The sequence below is a fragment of the Eriocheir sinensis genome, chromosome 27 (assembly GCF_024679095.1).
Source record: "Eriocheir sinensis breed Jianghai 21 chromosome 27, ASM2467909v1, whole genome shotgun sequence".
Classification (NCBI taxonomy): domain Eukaryota; kingdom Metazoa; phylum Arthropoda; class Malacostraca; order Decapoda; family Varunidae; genus Eriocheir; species Eriocheir sinensis.
This window is the reverse complement of record NC_066535.1, coordinates 4,658,091-4,675,514: the sequence shown is the minus strand read 5'-3', so window position 1 is coordinate 4,675,514 and position 17,424 is coordinate 4,658,091.

The window sequence follows — 17,424 nt, the reverse complement described above, 5'->3', positions numbered from 1 at the left end:
AAGTTTCACGTCACCATCCAGACGCCATTACCAGAACACTAACTCAGGCGATACACTCATATACACTCTCTCTCTCTCTCTCTCTCTCCGCCTGTTCCATTTCCCTTCATCACTTTCACTCATCACGATCGTCATCTTCATCGTCTTCCCCTTTAAACTAATAGACCCTTTCTCTCTCTCTCTCTCTCCGCCTTGACCTAGTTTCTTTTTTTTTTTGGCCAAGATGATCAGTGACCTAAGACTATCTCTCCGTTTAGCCTTTTTTTTCTCTTGATTGTAGAAAAAGATGAAGCGTCGTCGCCATCCAAAATAAACAAAAAAATATTACGTAAACATTAGAACAAAAGGAGTCTGTAAGAGGCCGGTAAATATAGGGAATGGCAAGCGAATATAGAAAAAAATAAATGAACATAAGAATCAACAAACACACACATGAAGTAAAATATCATATAACCAAGATATAAAAATAAAAATTGATAAACAATAAAAATGACCAACGAACTCTAAGCACTTTTACTTACTAGGATGACAAAAAAAATCTAGTTTGAATTATATATAACAAAGCGAACCAGCTGACTATTCTTGACAACATTACGAAGATCGGACTGATATTTAAGTGAAAAAAAAAATACTGACAACTCTCACGCATTACTTTACTTTTTTTTCAGCATGTTAAACTTGGGCACAAAAATCATGACTGTATTTGGAGCGAGGCGGAAAAAATCGTGGAAATGTATACCCCATAATTTAGTGTACACGAGGTGGCTTTCAAATATATGAATACATTATTATTATTATTATTATTATTATTATTATTATTATTATTATTATTATTATTATTATTATTATTATTATCATTTGTATTATTGTATTCGTAGTCACAGTAGTAGTAGTAGTAGTAGTAGTAGTAGTAGTAGTAGTAGAAAGTGAAAACTGTTGTACTAGAAGAAGTAGAAGCAATAGTAAAAGTAGTAGTAGAAAAAGTAGTAGTAGTATCATAAGCTGTGATTTTGTTAATTGTTGTTGTTGTTGTTGTTGCTGCTAATACTGTTCGTGACGTAAGCATCCCTGAAGCTGCACGTCAAAGTGAATGAAGGATCTGACCCTGAGTGGACTGCCCTTCGAGACACCACAGCAACGTCTTCCTTATGAGAGACCTTGGCTGAGCACCACACACACACACACACACACACACACACACACACACACACACACACACACACACCCACACACAGCCCCCTCCCCCTCCCCCGCCCCACGCACGCGCCCTGGCCGGTCGTCCCGTGATGCAGCGGACGGGTGGCTTATCTCTGTGCATGTTACGAGCGCGATAAAGCCGTTCAGACTGATTACAATGAATAATAATAAAACCAAGTCATGAGGGCGGGCCTGAGTAATGGAGCTAAAAATATGACGTAAAAATGAAGAGGAAAGATTAATTAAGAGATGAAAGAGTAGAAAAATATAAATCAGAGAAAAGTAGTGTTGCAGTATTTTAAGGATATGAGAATTGTAATAGGTCAGTGTTATAAAAGAGCCAAATGAGGAAATACCCGGTTAATAAAAAATAAATCTATATATATACATTACATTATGAACTTTAGGTAGCTGACCACGCCTTAAAAACGGATACAGGAAAAAAATAACAGATTTCCAAACACACACACAAAAGAAAATCACAAGACAAAAGCCAACCAACCATTACCAAAAACAACACACGAACTATTCATGCCATTAAAAATAACACAAGAACCACAAACTTCAAAGAAAAAAAATAAGGAAAACACATACTACGAAACCCATTGGAGAAAAAGAAAACTTGAACCATACAACCCATAAAAGAAACGACAAAGCAAACTACAGAAAAAAAAAAAAGGAAAAAAGGATCTCTGGCTCTCCGACTCCCTGCCTCCCCGCCTGGTCGGCCCCGCCTCGGTCGGGTCCGTGTGACGTCAGCGGTGCGGCGTCGGGGTTCCGCGCACCACGACTTCACGGCCTCGCGTCTCGTCCTGGAGCCAATATTCGCGGCGGCGCGCTGATAAATATTAAGCAAGACAGGCGGTGGCGGCGGCGGCGGCGTGGGGGGGGAGGGATAATGGGGGAGGGGGTTCAGCGAAAAATTCCCCCGTCGTTGGTAAGCTGTGGTGGGAGGGAGAGAAGGAGGGAGGGGAGGAAGGAGGAGGGAAGAAGGAGGTGCTGGTGGTGCAGGAAGAGGATTGGGGGGATAAAGGGAGATAAAGGAAGGATAGGCCGAAAAAGGATGGGAAGGAAGATGGAAAAGGGAGGAGGAGGAGAAGGAGGAGGAGGAGGAGGAGGAGGAGGAGGAGGAAAGCAGGGAAATGAAGGAAGGAGAGATCAGGAGGAACGTGAAGGATAGGAAAGAGAGGAGGAGGAGTCTTCGTCGTCGTTGGAGGAGGAGGAAGAGGAGGCAGAAGGAGGGAACAGAGGGAGATGAGGGAAGGAAAACTCGGGAGGGGATGAGGGATTTGGACTGATGGAGGAGTACGATGAGGAGGCGGCGGCGAAGGGTGATGGGGAGAGGGGGGAAGGGGGGGGGAGAAGAAGGAATGGAGGGTGAAGAGGAAGGGGAGTGAAAGGAAGAGATGAAATATGAAAAGAAGATGAAGAGGAGAAAGAATAGTGGAAAGAGAGGAATGGAGGCAAGAAATGGAGGTTAGCGAGGAAAAGAAGGTGAGGGAATTGAGGAAAGATTGGATAGAGATAGAGATGGAGATAGAGGGAAAGGGAAGAGCAGGGGTAGTGGGAAGAAAGGGAGGTTCAAAAGGTAAGTGTGTAGAAGGAAGAAAAGAGAAGGGAGGGAAGAAAGGAGAGGAGATGAGGGGGAGGTAAGAGAGGAGAGGAAGGGGAGGGGAGGAGAGGGGAGGGAGATGTAAGAGGTCTTCGCTGAGAAATGTTAAGTATAATCAGGAAAGAATTATGTGACGCCTTGAAAATTTTGTTTATATTAGAGAGAGAGAGAGAGAGAGAGAGAGAGAGAGAGCAATTCCTAAAACAAATATATTCAGATTATTACACACAAATATGAATACACGAGAAAGATTTAGTGACCCATTCAACAAAAGAAATAATAATAACCTTTCACAAAACAAGAAAAAACAATCAAAATTCCCCTCATAGCATTATTTTTTTCCTTCCTCTTCTTATATCACAACGCCAAAAAAAATGAAGACTAAAAAAATACCTCGCATCCTTTCACCGTATTTTTTTCTTCCTCTCAGTCCAAGACGAAAGAAAGAACAGGAATGAGAGAAATAAAAGAAAACGCGGGGACATTTCCATAATATGTGTCACTTTCTACCTCCCCCTTCACCCATGTATCACACTATCTCTGTCACCCATTTCTCTATTCCTTCCCTCAAACACATACACATATTTCCTTCCCCTCCTCCTCCTCCTCTCTTTTCCTCCCTCTCTCTCTCTCTCGTGCCAGCCTCCAGCCACCATCCCCCTCCCTCCCTGTTCCTTCTTCCTTCCTAACTCTTACTCTTTACTGGGCTCTTTCTCTCCTCACGTCCTCCTCCTTCCTTCCTTGCTTTTTCCTCATTCACATCATTACCTCTCTCACTTCCTCTCACTTGGACCCTTCCCCTCTCTCCCTCCCTTCTCTCCCTCCTCCACTACCACGCTCATTCCCCTCACTCTCCCGCTATCCCGCCCTCTCTTACCGCTACCACGCTCCCCTCCTCTCTCCCATCATCCGCATCCTCTCCAACTTCTTCCCTCCTCCTCCTCTTCCTTGCCACTCCCTTCCAACTTTCCCCTCCTCCTTCCCTTCCTCCACCTACCTCTATCCCTCCCCGTACCACTTCTCTCCAACTTTCCTTCCCTCCGTCCCCTTCCTATAGTTGTCCTCCTCCTTCCATCTCCTCCTTACCCTCTTAACTTCCTTTCCTTTCCATCCTCTTCTCCAGCCACATTCCTTCCCCTTATCATCTCTCCTGCTCTTCCCTCCTTCCCCTGCCCTTCCTTTCCTAGCCCTTTCCTCTCCTACTCCTTTCTCCTCTCTCACTTCCTTCTCAGCCCCCTCCCCCCCCCCTCCCCCAGCCTCCTCTTCACCGCAGACTGCCCCCCGGCGCCCCCTTGTCTGCCCGGCATCCCCCGAGTCGTCAGGAAGTCTGCGAGGCTGCCCGTCTGTCTGTCTGAATGTCTGTTATGCCGCGACCTACAAGGCTTTGTGTGTGTGTGTGTGTGTGTGTGTGTGTGTGTGTGTGTGTGTGTGTGTGTGTGTGTGTGCTGTTACTGTTATTATTATTGTTATTTAGTGGCAATTAAAGCAATAAAGCTGCATATGTATTATTACTACTACTTCTACTACTACTACTACTACTACACTAATAATAATAATAATAATAATAATAATAATAATAATAATAATAATAATAATAATAATAATAATAATAATAATAACAATAATAATAATAATAATAATAATAATAATTTCAAACGAGACAGAAATGGGCTGAAAATTAAAGCGACGAACGGGCAATATACTCGTAGAAAGAGCAGTAAGGTTGGAGGGAGGGAATGGAGGAAGGAGGAAAGGAGGGAGGGAGGACGAGAAATGTGGAGGAAAACATGCGAGAAGGAGATTGGAGAGTGGGATAAGGGAAACTATATGATAATTAAACACACACACACACACACACACGAACCCAACCCCTCCCCACACAGCTTCCCCCCTCCTACACACACACAAACACAACCTCCCAAACAAACACCCCCACATCTCTCCCCCCCTCCACAAACATTTTCCAGCACACAAACACATACTCGCACATCCTACATACTAGAGCCTCGCGTCGCCCTGCAATGCCATAAACACACCCCATAAAGTGCGCCAGGGCGGAGGGTGGGTGGAGAGGAGAGGAGGGCCCTGATGCAAAAACCGAGGCGCAGGAAAATACACGCGTCTCCCCTTTCATGCCCAGGTTTTTTGTGTAGTGCTATGAGTAAATGCTTGAGGAGGGGGTGTAAGGGGGAAGGGGGAGGCGTTAAGGGGGGAGTGTAGTAGTAAATGTGCCATGGGTTTAAGAGAGAGAGAGAGAGAGAGAGAGAGAGAGAGATTAATACGAAGCTACCTAGTAAATTAATAACGGTGAGATATAACGTTCTCTCTCTCTCTCTCTCTCTCTCTCTAACACATAAAAAACAGGAAATTTACATACATACTCCATGATTCACACACACACACACACACACACACACACACACACACACACACACGATAATAGTGCCAAGAGACTGGTTTTCCCTCACGCCCTTCCCTTAGATTCAGGTTTCCTCCCATTCCTCCTCCTCCTCCTCCTCCTCTCATACCTCATCACCCTCAAACCTCCCTTTTCCCTTTCTATCCTTACCCTTTCCATCTTTTTCCTTCCCTTTCCTTATCTACGCATACCTTACCTTTCCTTTCCTTTCATTTTCTTTCCTTCCAGTCCTGTCCTATGCTTCCTTTTCTCTTTTCTCCCTTTCCTTTCCTTTCGTTGTCTTTCCTGTCATTTCCCTTCACAACCACTTCCCTTTCCCTCCTTGTCTTTCCTTTCCTTTCCTGCCCTTTCCTTTCCGTTCCTTTCCCTTTCTTTCCTTTCCATTCCCTTCCCTTCCCACCCCTTCCATTTCCTTTCTTTTTGTTCCCTTCCTCCCTCTCTCCTTATCTCTGATCTCTCGTTTCATCATTACTCACGCCCTAATGTTGTTTACGTAATAGTTGAGGGAAAGACTGAGTTGTTTGTTGTGTTTGTGTTAGCATTTGTAGTTCTCATTACGAAGGGAAGGAGAAGGAAGGGCAAAGAAGGGAAAGAGAAGGAAAGGGCAGCAAGGAAAGGAAAGAAAAGGAAAGGAAAGGAAAGACAAGGAGGGAAAAGGAGATAGTAATGAAGGGAAACGACAGGAAAGGAAACGAAAGGAAAGGAAAGGGAGGGAAGAGAAGAGAAAAGACAGCATAGGACAAGAATGGAAGGAAAGAAAACGATAGAAAGAAGGTAATGTTTGTTTCATATACGGCAAAAAGTTTCATCTATTATTTCTATCTGACCGTCTGTTTTAAGCTTTTTTTTTGTCTCGATAAGTGACGTGTGTGTGGGGGAAATATTTATTGCATGGAAACTTTAAGGTGAAAACGAGCCAAGCAAAATCTTCGTATTGTATATTTTCCTTCATTTGCTCTTGCTTTTTCCCTTCCTCCCTTTTCTTGTTTCTTTTTTTCTTATTTTCTCTTGTTCTGCATTTTCTTCTTTCTTGTTGTTCTTCTTCTTTCTTCTTTTTTTACTTATCCGTTTCGTATTGCTGTTGTTTTTTTCTTCTCTAGCTCTTGCTTTTTCCCTTCCTCCCTTTTCTTGTTTCTTTTTTTCTTATTTTCTCTTGTTCTGCATTTTCTTCTTTCCTGTTATTGTTCTTCTTTCCTGCTTTTTCCGTTCCTCACTTTTCTTGTTTTCTCCTTTTTTATCTTCTCTTGTTCTTGATATTCTTCTCTCCTATTGTTCTCCTTTCTTTTTTTCATTTTTCTTATTTTCTTATTCTGCATCTCCTTTCTTTTTTCTTATTTCCTCTTATTCTTCATTTCCTTCTTTCCTATTGTTCTTCTCCTTTCTTCTTTTACATCCTTCTTTACATCACTATTACCGTTATCATCATCATCATTATTATTACCTCTACTATTACTTGCATTACAGTAGAGGTGTTTCCACGACCCATCAAGGTAATTACCAGGTGGCAATATTACCCTAGCAGTTAATATCCATAATTGTTCTCCTGAGGTAATTATGGAGAGAGGAAGAGGACAAGGAAGACGAGGAGGAAGGAAGCACTCGCAGGAACGGTCGGAAGAAGAGAAAGAGGAAGAGGAAAAATACAGTTCACGTGGGAGTTGCGGTTCGGTCCATAAATTTGTTGTTCTCTCCCTGTTGAGTTTCTTCTTCCTTTTCTCGCTTCTCGTTTCCGATGCTGTTTGGTTTTGCATCGTTTTCAGGTTATTATTTTATGTTCTTATTATTTTTCCTTTTTTTTCTTTTCCCTCTCGACTTTTCTTTCTTTTCCGACCTTTCTTCTCCTTTTTTTATTTTTTTTTCTCCTCCACCCACCTCCTTCGCCTTCACTTTCTTCTCTCTTGTATTTTTCTTTTCTTTTCTTCCGTATTTTTTTTTCGTTGCTACTTGGATTCATACGGTACGATACTTTAATACATTACAAACGAGTAGTTCACTATAAGGAGCAAAATTTCAACGTTACGCCTTCAAGCCACTGAGTAAACAAATGCAAACTATATGAGCAGAAAACAAAAGAAAAAAGACTGAGAAAAAAAGTTGCCTCGTATTGATCCTGTTTAACCATCTATTTGCAATTTCTATCAATTCTAATATATCTATTTCTTTCAATCTATATTTCTCCTATCATTATCAGAGTGCTTCAGGATTCATTGTTAGTGTTATTTACAAGTTTAACGACCGTTTATTTTTCTAATTATCTTTAGACACTCCCTATTTTACCCTTAAGCCAGTTTCCTTAATTCTTAATCTCTATTATATTAAAAAGCACTCGGAACCTTACTTCTTTGTAACAATGCAATAAAAAAGATGCATCGCTCTTCTCTCTATTTCCTCTAACCTCTTTTTTTAGGTACACATATTCCTTTACTATCAGACCGGTTTTCTTATTTTCTTCTAATCTCTACTGTATAAAGCACTCGGTAATAGCTTCCTTCTCTGTGCTAATGGTTTTAAAAGAAGTAGTTTTCTCTTTTCCCTTTATTCTCCGTTATTTTTTTAGGTACTTACATATGCCTTCACACCAGGCCGGTTTTCTTATTTTCTTCCGATCTCTATTATAAAAAAGCACTCGGTAAGTTCCTTCTTTGTGGTAATGGTTTTAAAAGATGTAAATTTCTCTTTTCCCTTTATTTTCCGTTATTTTTTTAGGTACTTACATATGCCTTCACACCAGACCGGTTTTTTTATTTTCTTCCGATCTCTATTACAAAAGAGCACTCGGTAACTTCCTTCTGTGTGCTAATGGTTTTAAAAGATGTAGTTTTCTCTTTTCCCTTTAATCCTTGTTTTTTCTTTAGATATATGTTCCTTCACCACCAGACCGGTTTTCTTATTTTCTTCTAATCTCTACAATAAAAAGCACTCGGTAACTTCCTTCTGTGTGCTAATGGCGTTAAAATGATGTGACGCTTTCTCTGTCCCTTCGTTCTGTCTTGGCCGCCCTCCAAACACTCACGAACGAGAGCTTTTGGGACGAGGCTCCGGGCGAAAATTTATTGAAAGCGAGACGAGAGGACAGAGAGGAGAGGTTTCATCTTTAAGCTTTTCCGTTTGGCCTGTGAGTGAGGAAGAAAATCAATGAGGAGGATGGCATGATGGTTCCTCCCTCTTCCCCCCTTCCTCCTCCTTCTTTCCCTCCCTCCTTTTTTCCCCTCCCTCCCGAGGCCTCCATTCTTTCCTCATTTTTCCCTCCTTGTCTTTTATCCTTTATCTCCTCGGCCAATGTGTAGAAGAGTTTAAGAAAGGATGAAAGAATGAAAGGAAAGTACAATGGTATCACGCCCTTTTTTTCCTTTCCCTTTTCTATTCTTTACTCTTTTCCCTCGTTTTTTTTTTTATCTTTCATCTCCTTGGACGAGCCCCCCCAAAAAAAGAAGAGAAGGGATTTTAAGGAAGGATGAAAGAATGAAAGGAATGTACAATGGTATCACACTTTTATTTTCCTTTCCTTTTTTTATTCTTTCCTCTTTTCCTTCGTTTTTATCTTTCATCTCCTTGGACGAACTAAAAAAGAGAGAGAAGAGAAGAAAGTTTAAGGAAGGATGAAAGAATGAAAGGAATGTACAATGGTATCACACACTTTTCTCCTTTCCTTTCCTATTCTTTTCTTTTTTCCTCTTGTTTATATCTTTCATCTTCTTGGACGAACTCAAAAAAAGAGAAGAGAATTTAAGGAAAGATGAAAGAAGGAAAGGAATAAAGTATGTACAATGGTATCACACTTTTCTCCTTTCCTTTCCTATTCTTTTCTTTTTTCCTCTTGTTTCTATTTTTCATCTTCTTGGACGAACTAAAAAAAGAGAGAAGAGAATATAAGGAAGGATGAAAGTAGGAAAGGAATGTACAATGGTATCACTCATTTTTCTTTCCGTTTTCTATTCTTTTCTCTTTTCCCTCTTGTTTCTATCTTTCATCTCCTTGGACGAAGTAAAAAAAAGAAAAGAAGAGAATATTATAAGGAAAGATGAAAGTAGGAAAGGAATGTACAATGGTATCACTCTTTTTTTTCTTTCCGTTTTCTATTCTTTCCTCTTTTCCCTCTTGTTTCTATTTTTCATCTCCTTGAGCGAACAATAAAAAAGAAAAGAGAAGAAAGAGAAGGAAGACAAAACGGAATGAATGATCTCACACGCTTTTTTCCTTCCTCTTTTCTCTTTTTCTTCCTCTCAGTCCTTCCTCCTTTCCTTCTCCTTCACCCTTCATCTCCTTGAGCAAAAGAAGAATAGAGGGAAGGAAGAGAAAATAGAATGAATGAAATTACACCACCTTTTTCCTTCCTTTCCTTCATTCTCCCCTCCCATTCATTCATCTTTTTCTCTTCTTTTTCATCCTTCATCTCCTTGACCGAAGAAGAGAGGACAGAATGGATGACTGAAGGAAAGACTTTTTTACTCTTCTTTGCCAGGAAGGAGATGAAAAAGAAAGACTGTAAGAAAAAACGAACGAAGAATGCATGAATGAATGAATGGAAACATGAAGGGAGGAAGGAAGGGAGACAGGAAAATTAGAGGGACAATTTAGGAGGAAGGAAGGAGAGAAAACAGGTAAGGAATATTGAAAAGGAGGAGGAAAAGAAGAAAGAAAAGGAGGGAGCAGAGTAAGAAAGGAGAGTGTAGGAATGTTACTGATTTGCCAAGGAAAGAAGGAAAAAAAGAATGGAAAAACAGAATGGAAGGAGAGAGAGAACGAAGTGAAGGAAGGGAGATGGAAAGGAGAGAGGAGGAATGTTGAGGATTTGCCAAGGAAAGAAGGAAAAAAAGAATGGAAAAACAGAATGGAAGGAGAGAGAACGAAGTAAAGGAAGGGAGATGGAAAGGAGAGAGGAGGAATGTTACTGATTTGGCAAGGAAAGAAGGAAGAAAGAATGGAAAAACAGAATGGAAGGAGAGAGAGAACGAAGTAAAGGAAGGGGGAAGGGAGGGATAGAGGAGGAATGTTGAGGATTTGGCAAGGAGTGTGGGGGTTGGGGAGAGGGGGGGGAGGCAGAGGAGGAAAAAGGAATGGAAAGACGGAAGGCAGAGGGAGAAAGACGTGAAACAGGAGAAGAGGAAAGGAAGGAAGGAGGAAGGAAAGGAGAGAGGATTTGGCGAGGGTTGCAGCAGAGGACTGGGCTGACGAGATAAGAGATTACAGACAAATGAACTGACTGCGGCTGGTTTGCACAGACAGATAGACGCACAGACAGACAGATAGATAGATATGCAGACAGACACAGGCAGCTAGACAGAAAAAACGAAGGCTATAAGCAGACAGACGCGTTCCAAAAATTGCAAACGGCTTTAGGGAATTATTATGTGGCTGTCGTTTTCTTTCCCGTTGCAAGGAAGGAGAGTATGACAGTGAATTGAATAAGAAAAAGACTCCCTCAATACATCAATGCACTCGAAGCCATAAATGTCTTAAAATTGAAATCTTAAAAAGAGTTCATATATACGGATTCCTAGCAAATGCTTTCGAAGGAGTTTTGGGCATTTCCAGTAGTAGTTTTATGACCCTGGTGGTAGTTTGACCATTCTTCTGTACCGTGAACCTAAAGAAACGCTCATTAGAACCCGACTGACCCTTTTCATTGACCTTTAGAAATAGCTGATGTGAGAACCAAAAGAGTTTTATAATACCGACCTATAAGTCTTAATATAGAAAGCTTAAAGAGTTCACTTACACGGTTTCCTAGCAAATGTGTGTACAAAATGTTGCATATAAGGAGTCTCAAAGTTCTGTCTCTTAAATATATCGTTGAATAAGGAGTATAAAAGCCGTCTCATTTTTTTATAATTATGTTGAATTCCTTTCGCTCTTTCTACACAGCGTTGGGTCACCTGGTGGGGCGTGTGGACGGGTAATTCTCCTCCCTCTCCCCCTTTTTCCGCGGTAATTGTTTCATAAGTCGCGCACGTGGTGTTTAAGTCGTTAGTTATACACGCCACGCCTGGACGTACGCTCGGCAGGTTTTCTTATTTATTTTTTTGTATATATATTTTTACCTCTCCCGGAAATTGCTAAAGCGGCGGAAAGAGTTAACAATTCATATTTAATCCTGCGGGAAATGGAGACAGAAATCGGGGAAAGAAAGTGCCCGTAACATAGCTGCTCATACCACTCAGAAAGAAAAGGGAAATGTCCAAAGAAATTATAAACTATTGCCAAAGCGGTGAGAAAATATCATAATTTATTTTCAATTCTACGGGAAAATGAGACAGGAGAAACGGAGGAAAGAAAGTGCCCGTAACACGCTCCCTCAAAAAAAAAAAAAAGGAAATGTCCAAGGAAATTCTAAACTATTGCCAAAGCGGTGAGAAAAGCTTATAATTCATTTTCAATTCTACGGGAAAATGAGACGGGAGAAACAGAGGAAAGAAAGTGCCCGTAACACGCTCCCTACAAAAAAACAAAAGGGAAATGTCCAAAGAAATTCTAAACTATTGCCAAAGCGGTGAGAAAAGCTTATAATTCATTTTCAATTCTACGGGAAAATGAGACGGGAGAAAGGGAGGAAAGAAAGTGCCCTGCCGTAACACGCTCCCTACACACACACACAAAAAAAAAGGGAAATGTCCAAAGAAATCATGAACTACTGAAAATGATATGCTATTAAACAGTACTATATTCTGCACCGAGTCCTTTTTAGTTACATCAAATCTATCTAGGCAACACACACTTGGGAACCCCTTTGAACAGTGGCAGTGGTTTCGATAGTGAGCATTCTTCTTCTTCACCAGCTTTCTCTTAACCAATATAGTCTTGCACATCTTAGTTACCTTCATTATACACTACTCACGGCATCAAATCTATCCAGGCTGCACACACTTGGGAACCCCTTTCAACAGTGGCAGTGGTTTCAATAGTGAGCCTTATTCTTCTTCATCAGCTTTCTCTTAACCAATATAGTCCACACGGCACTAAAACCCGTATTCCTAAACATATCGACGCCTCAATTACCCAGTTTAAAAAAGCCTTTCGTATAAGTTCTTGGAGTTTTCATTGACTATTCTGTGATTCATTCCCATTTTCTCATTCATTCCCATTTTCTCATTCATTCCCATTTTCTCATTCATTCCCATTCTCTCATTCATTCCCATTCTCTCATTCATTCCCATTCTCTCATTCATTCCCATTTTCTCATTCATTCCCATTTTCTCATTCATTCCCATTCTCTCATTCATTCCCATTCTCTCATTCATTCCCATTCTCTCATTCATTCCCATTCTCTCATTCATTCCCATTCTCTCATTCATTCCCATTCTCTCATTCATTCCCATTCTCTCATTCATTCCCATTCTCTCATTCATTCCCATTCTCTCATTCATTCCCATTCTCTCATTCATTCCCATTCTCTCATTCATTCCCATTCTCTCATTCATTCCCATTCTCTCATTCATTCCCATTCTCTTATTCACTCCCATTCTTTCTCATTCTTTCTCATTCTCTCTCTCTCTCTCTCTCTCTCTCTCTCTCTCTCTCTCTCTCTCTCTCTCTCTCTCTCTCTCTCTCTCTCTCTCTCTCTCTCTCTCTCTCTCTGACTTTTGCATCGTGAGCAGGAAAAGCACCACAGAAATCCCAGTCAATCTTCTCAGTGGTCTTTGAAAATAGTCGTAATAGGAGTCCGATACGTTAATAAATATGGACCTAATCCTTTCTAGTTGCTTTCATTCCTCGCAACAGCAAATCAATGTTAAATACGCTTGGAAACACCTTGAAATAATGACAATGAACCTTAAGTCTTCGTCAGCTATATGTATTTCTCAACCATTATTATTTTCTTACACGGCACAGGGTCCTCTCTAGCTTCTTTCACAACGCTACTCACAGCAGATAATACTCAAAGTTAGATGAGCTTGGAAACACCTTGAAATAATGACAATGAGCCTTAGTCTTCGTCAACTATCTATTTCTCAACCATTGTTATTTTCTTACACGGCACGGGGTCCTCTCTAGTTTCTTTCACAACGCTACTCACAACAGATAATCAAAGTTAGATGAGCTTTGAAACACCTTGAAATAATGACAGTGTGAAATCAAGCATTATACTTTTCGTCAACACTTGGAAACACCTTAATAATGGTGGTACAAAAGCGAGCATTATACTTTTCTTCAGTTATCTCTCAGGCAATGTTTTCTTCCCGCACGTTGACGATTTGGTGTGACTCCGGCGATTATGCTAATGCCCAACCACTGCGGAGGGCGAGCCGTGTGTCTTTCCCTAATTGAACATCGTCACGTAATGGCATTTGTCGACGTAATGGCGTTTGAAGAGGGGAAAGCTGCTGATGCGGGAAACTTTTTATAAAGTTAATGTTAAAAAATATAAACAAACCCTACTGAAAAATAAAAAAATAATAATGAGTAAAATAAGAGTTACAAGGAGTCACATTGCTTTTTTTCCATTTTTTTATTACTTTACGCAAACGAAGAAAAAAACTTATATGGGTGGAACAGTGAAACCAGACATCTACTTCACACGCGAGAGAAAAGACAACCACTTATATACACACGAGGACTTCCCCCTGCCAACATTTTTTTCCTCCTCATTCTAAATACAGAAACAAAGTTGGCGAAACAGTGATACCAGACACCTATATACTACAAACGAGAGCACGGAAGATCACTTAGCCAAATAAACACATGCAAAGAGCTCTGACGATATATTCTACCCGTACCCGATCATTTTTTCTTACTCCACAAAAAGAAGTAGTGGTTAAAATAGTGATAAGCAACATCTATATACTACAAATAGGGACAAGAAGCTAAATAAACATATACATGGAGTTTGAGTGTATGCTAGCTGTTGTTGTTGTTATTGGCGTTCTTCCACATACAGAAACAGCGTGTGGGTAGCGGAGTGACGCAGTGGTGGAAAGGTGTGTTGCCGCTTCCCTGCTCCCCCGACTTCGAGCCCCGTGGGGAGGAGTTAATGCATACCAACACAAGACTGACGTGACGGGGGTGTTGCCGCTAAGGAAAAGGAGAGGCGTTTGTCCGCCTTGTGTGTGTGAGGGAAAATAAAAGCGTGAGACTTGGATATGAGGGTGACGGGGAGAGAGAGAGAGAGAGAGAGAGAGAGAGAGAGAAAAAAAAAAATAAGCGTGTTTGACCTCCCTGCTCGGTGCGTGTCGAGTCCAATGAGTGGAATAGACAAATCCAAACACAACTTTTATATAACGACCGCTGCGTGACGGAAGGATCTGAGTCACCCTCACTAACCCTAGAAAGTGACTTAACACACCCCTCTCTCACCTTCAGTTACAGCCACGTCACCAACTATCTAAGGTGCCACAAACAACCTTCTGCTACCATCACCAATCCTAATCACCTTCACCAACCTAAGATCAATGGTTCACTGTACAGGGACGTATTTTTAAACATTTCGGCGCCCAAGTTCACATATTTGACTGGGCTTTCGTAGGAGTTTGGGGCGTTTCCCAGAGTAGTTTTATGACCCTGGTGGTAGTTTGACCCTTCCACTGTACCATGAACCTAAAAAGACACTCATTAGAGCTCGACTAATCCCATCTTTGACCTTTAGAAATAGCTGATGTTCAAGTTCACATATTTGACAGGGCTTTCGTAGGAGTTTGGGGCGTTTCCCAGAGTAGTTTTATGACCCTGGTGGTAGTTTGACCCTTCCACTGTACCATGAACCTAAAAAGACACTCATTAGAAGTCGACTGATCCTCTCTTTGACCTTTAGAAATAGCTGATGTTCAAGTTCACATATTTGACAGGGCTTTCGTAGGAGTTTGGGGCGTTTCCCGGAGTAGTTTTATGACCCTGGTGGTAGTGTGACCCTTCCTCTGTACCATGAACCTAAAAAGACACTCATTTGAACTCGACTGATCCCATCTTTGACCTTTAGAAATAGCTGATGTGAGAAGCGAAAGTGTCTTATAATATAGACCTATAAAGTCATCGATTCTAATTGATACGCCCCGTGTCTATGATTTTTACCCTTCAGTGTCATGGAAATGTAAAGAAAGACTAGGCAAGAGAATGGACATTACTATTTAGAATAAGTTATATCTCTGGATCTTGTCATGAATCAGTTCGACGCTCACTGACTGTTTCTGTTCGTGTCAGTGTAAGTATGTTCGTCTCCGTGTATTAGGGTTCTTCAAATTATATGTACACCTGACAAAGTAATACAAGAAAGCCATAATCACGCTCACGAGCCCCCTCCCTTCCCTTCAGTGTGACACGAACAACCCGAACCTCCTACCCACGACCACCACGACCCTCACCACCACCACCACCACCAGCTAAAACGCCTTGGAACCCTCACGAAAGAAGTCACTGACCTCAACATGATAACCACACTTTTACCTTTCTTTCCTCCCCATCATCTTCTTTACCCACGCAAGTACAATACAGTGAGTCGCAGTGCCATGACCCACGCCACTACGATGGGACGAGGTACTGGAGAGGAGGGGCAGGGGGGGGGAGTCCTCGAAGTGATGATTAGGGGGATGATTAGGGTGATTAGCCGTGGAGGAATGGATGAGGTGAGAGGAGGTGAGACAGGTGCACGGAAGGAGAGAGAGACAGGACAGGTGTGGTGTGCAAAAGTAAGAGGTAAGTTGGGTGGATGAGTTGAAGAAAAGGTTGAGTTTGTGAATGTATATTGGTGTGTGTGTGTGTGTGTGTGTGTGTGTGTGTGTGTGTGTGTGACTATAAGGGTATGTGACTTTGGATGTTTTTTGTGGGGTATGTGTTTTGGGGAGGGGGGGGTTTTGGGGTATGTGTTTTGTGTTTGTTTTGTTTGTGCTTGTTTTTCTGTTTGTGTCTGTTCATGTATGTGTATTTTTTTGTCTTTCGTGTCTGTGTGTAAGTTTTTCTTTGTGTACGTATTTGTTTGTGTCCTTGTGTCTGTGTTTGTGTTTGTGTCTGTTTTATTGTTTCTATATTCTTTTTGCAGTATAGGAGGCAACGTCAGTAAAAAGTGCGTGTTTGTGTGTGTTTATTCGTGTCCGTCCGTGTTTGTCCGTGTCCGTCCGTGCCTGTCCGCCCGTCCATCACTCGCCAAATCTGCTCTTGTAAAAGCAAACACGGACAACAATCTGCATAAACATTTGCCAGGGACGTTTACCTCGCTGTTAGCCTGCCTCCGACAATGCTCTCTCTCTCTCTCTCTCTCTCTCTCTCTCTCTCTCTCTCTCTCTCTCTCTCTCTCTCTCTCTCTCTCTCTCTCTCTCTCTCTCTCTCTCTCTCTCTCTCTCTCTCTCTCTCCAACCCCTTTAACATCCTTCTTCCCTTCCTCCCTCCTTCCTTCCTTCAACTTTTTTTCTCTCTCTCTCTCTCTCTCTCTCTCTCTCTCTCTCTCTCTCTCTCTCTCTCTCTCTCTCTCTCTCTCTCTCTCTCTCTCTCTCTCTCTCTCTCTCTCTCTCTCTTTACATCCTTCCAGTAGCATTTTTTTTCTCAGTTCTTCTCCTCTCTCTCTCTCTCTCTCTCTCTCTCTCTCTCTCTCTCTCTCTCTCTCTCTCTCTCTCTCTCTCTCTCTCTCTCTCTCTCACTCTCTCTCTCTCTTTCTCTCTCTCTCTCTCTCTCTCTCTCCCTTCCTCTCACGCTTGTTTCCTCACTAAATCCCTCCCTTTCTCCCTCACTCCCTTCTTGCAGCAGTTTTCTTTCTTCTCCTCTCCCTCCCTTTCTCTTTTTTCCTCCGTCCTCATTCCGTCCCTCCCAGTAGCAATTCTCTTTCACCCTCTCTTCTTTTCTCCCACTTTTTTCTGCCTAATGCTCTCCCTTTTCCTTCTTCTCCCTCCCTTACTTCCTCTCTCCCTCTCCCTTTCCCTTCTAGTACTTTTTTTCTTCTTTCTTCCATACTTTCTTTCCTTTTCCATTCTTTACCCTCATTCTCCCCTTTCTTTCTCTCCTTCCCTCTTCCTCTCCTTCCTACCTTTCCTTCTATTCTCCATCCCCTCTTTTCCTTTCTTCTCTCTCCCTTACTGTCTCTCCCTCTCCCTTTCCTTACTATTTTTCCTTCTACCTTCCATTCCTTCTTTTTTCCTCTCTATCCTCCTCCTTCTCTATCCCTCTCCCTCTCCCTCCTACCTTTCTTTCCATCCTCCATCTCTTCCTTCTTTTCCTTTCGCCCGTATCAGCGCAGCGTAACAATGTCGGAGGAAGGACAGGTCGGGGAGCCAAGTAA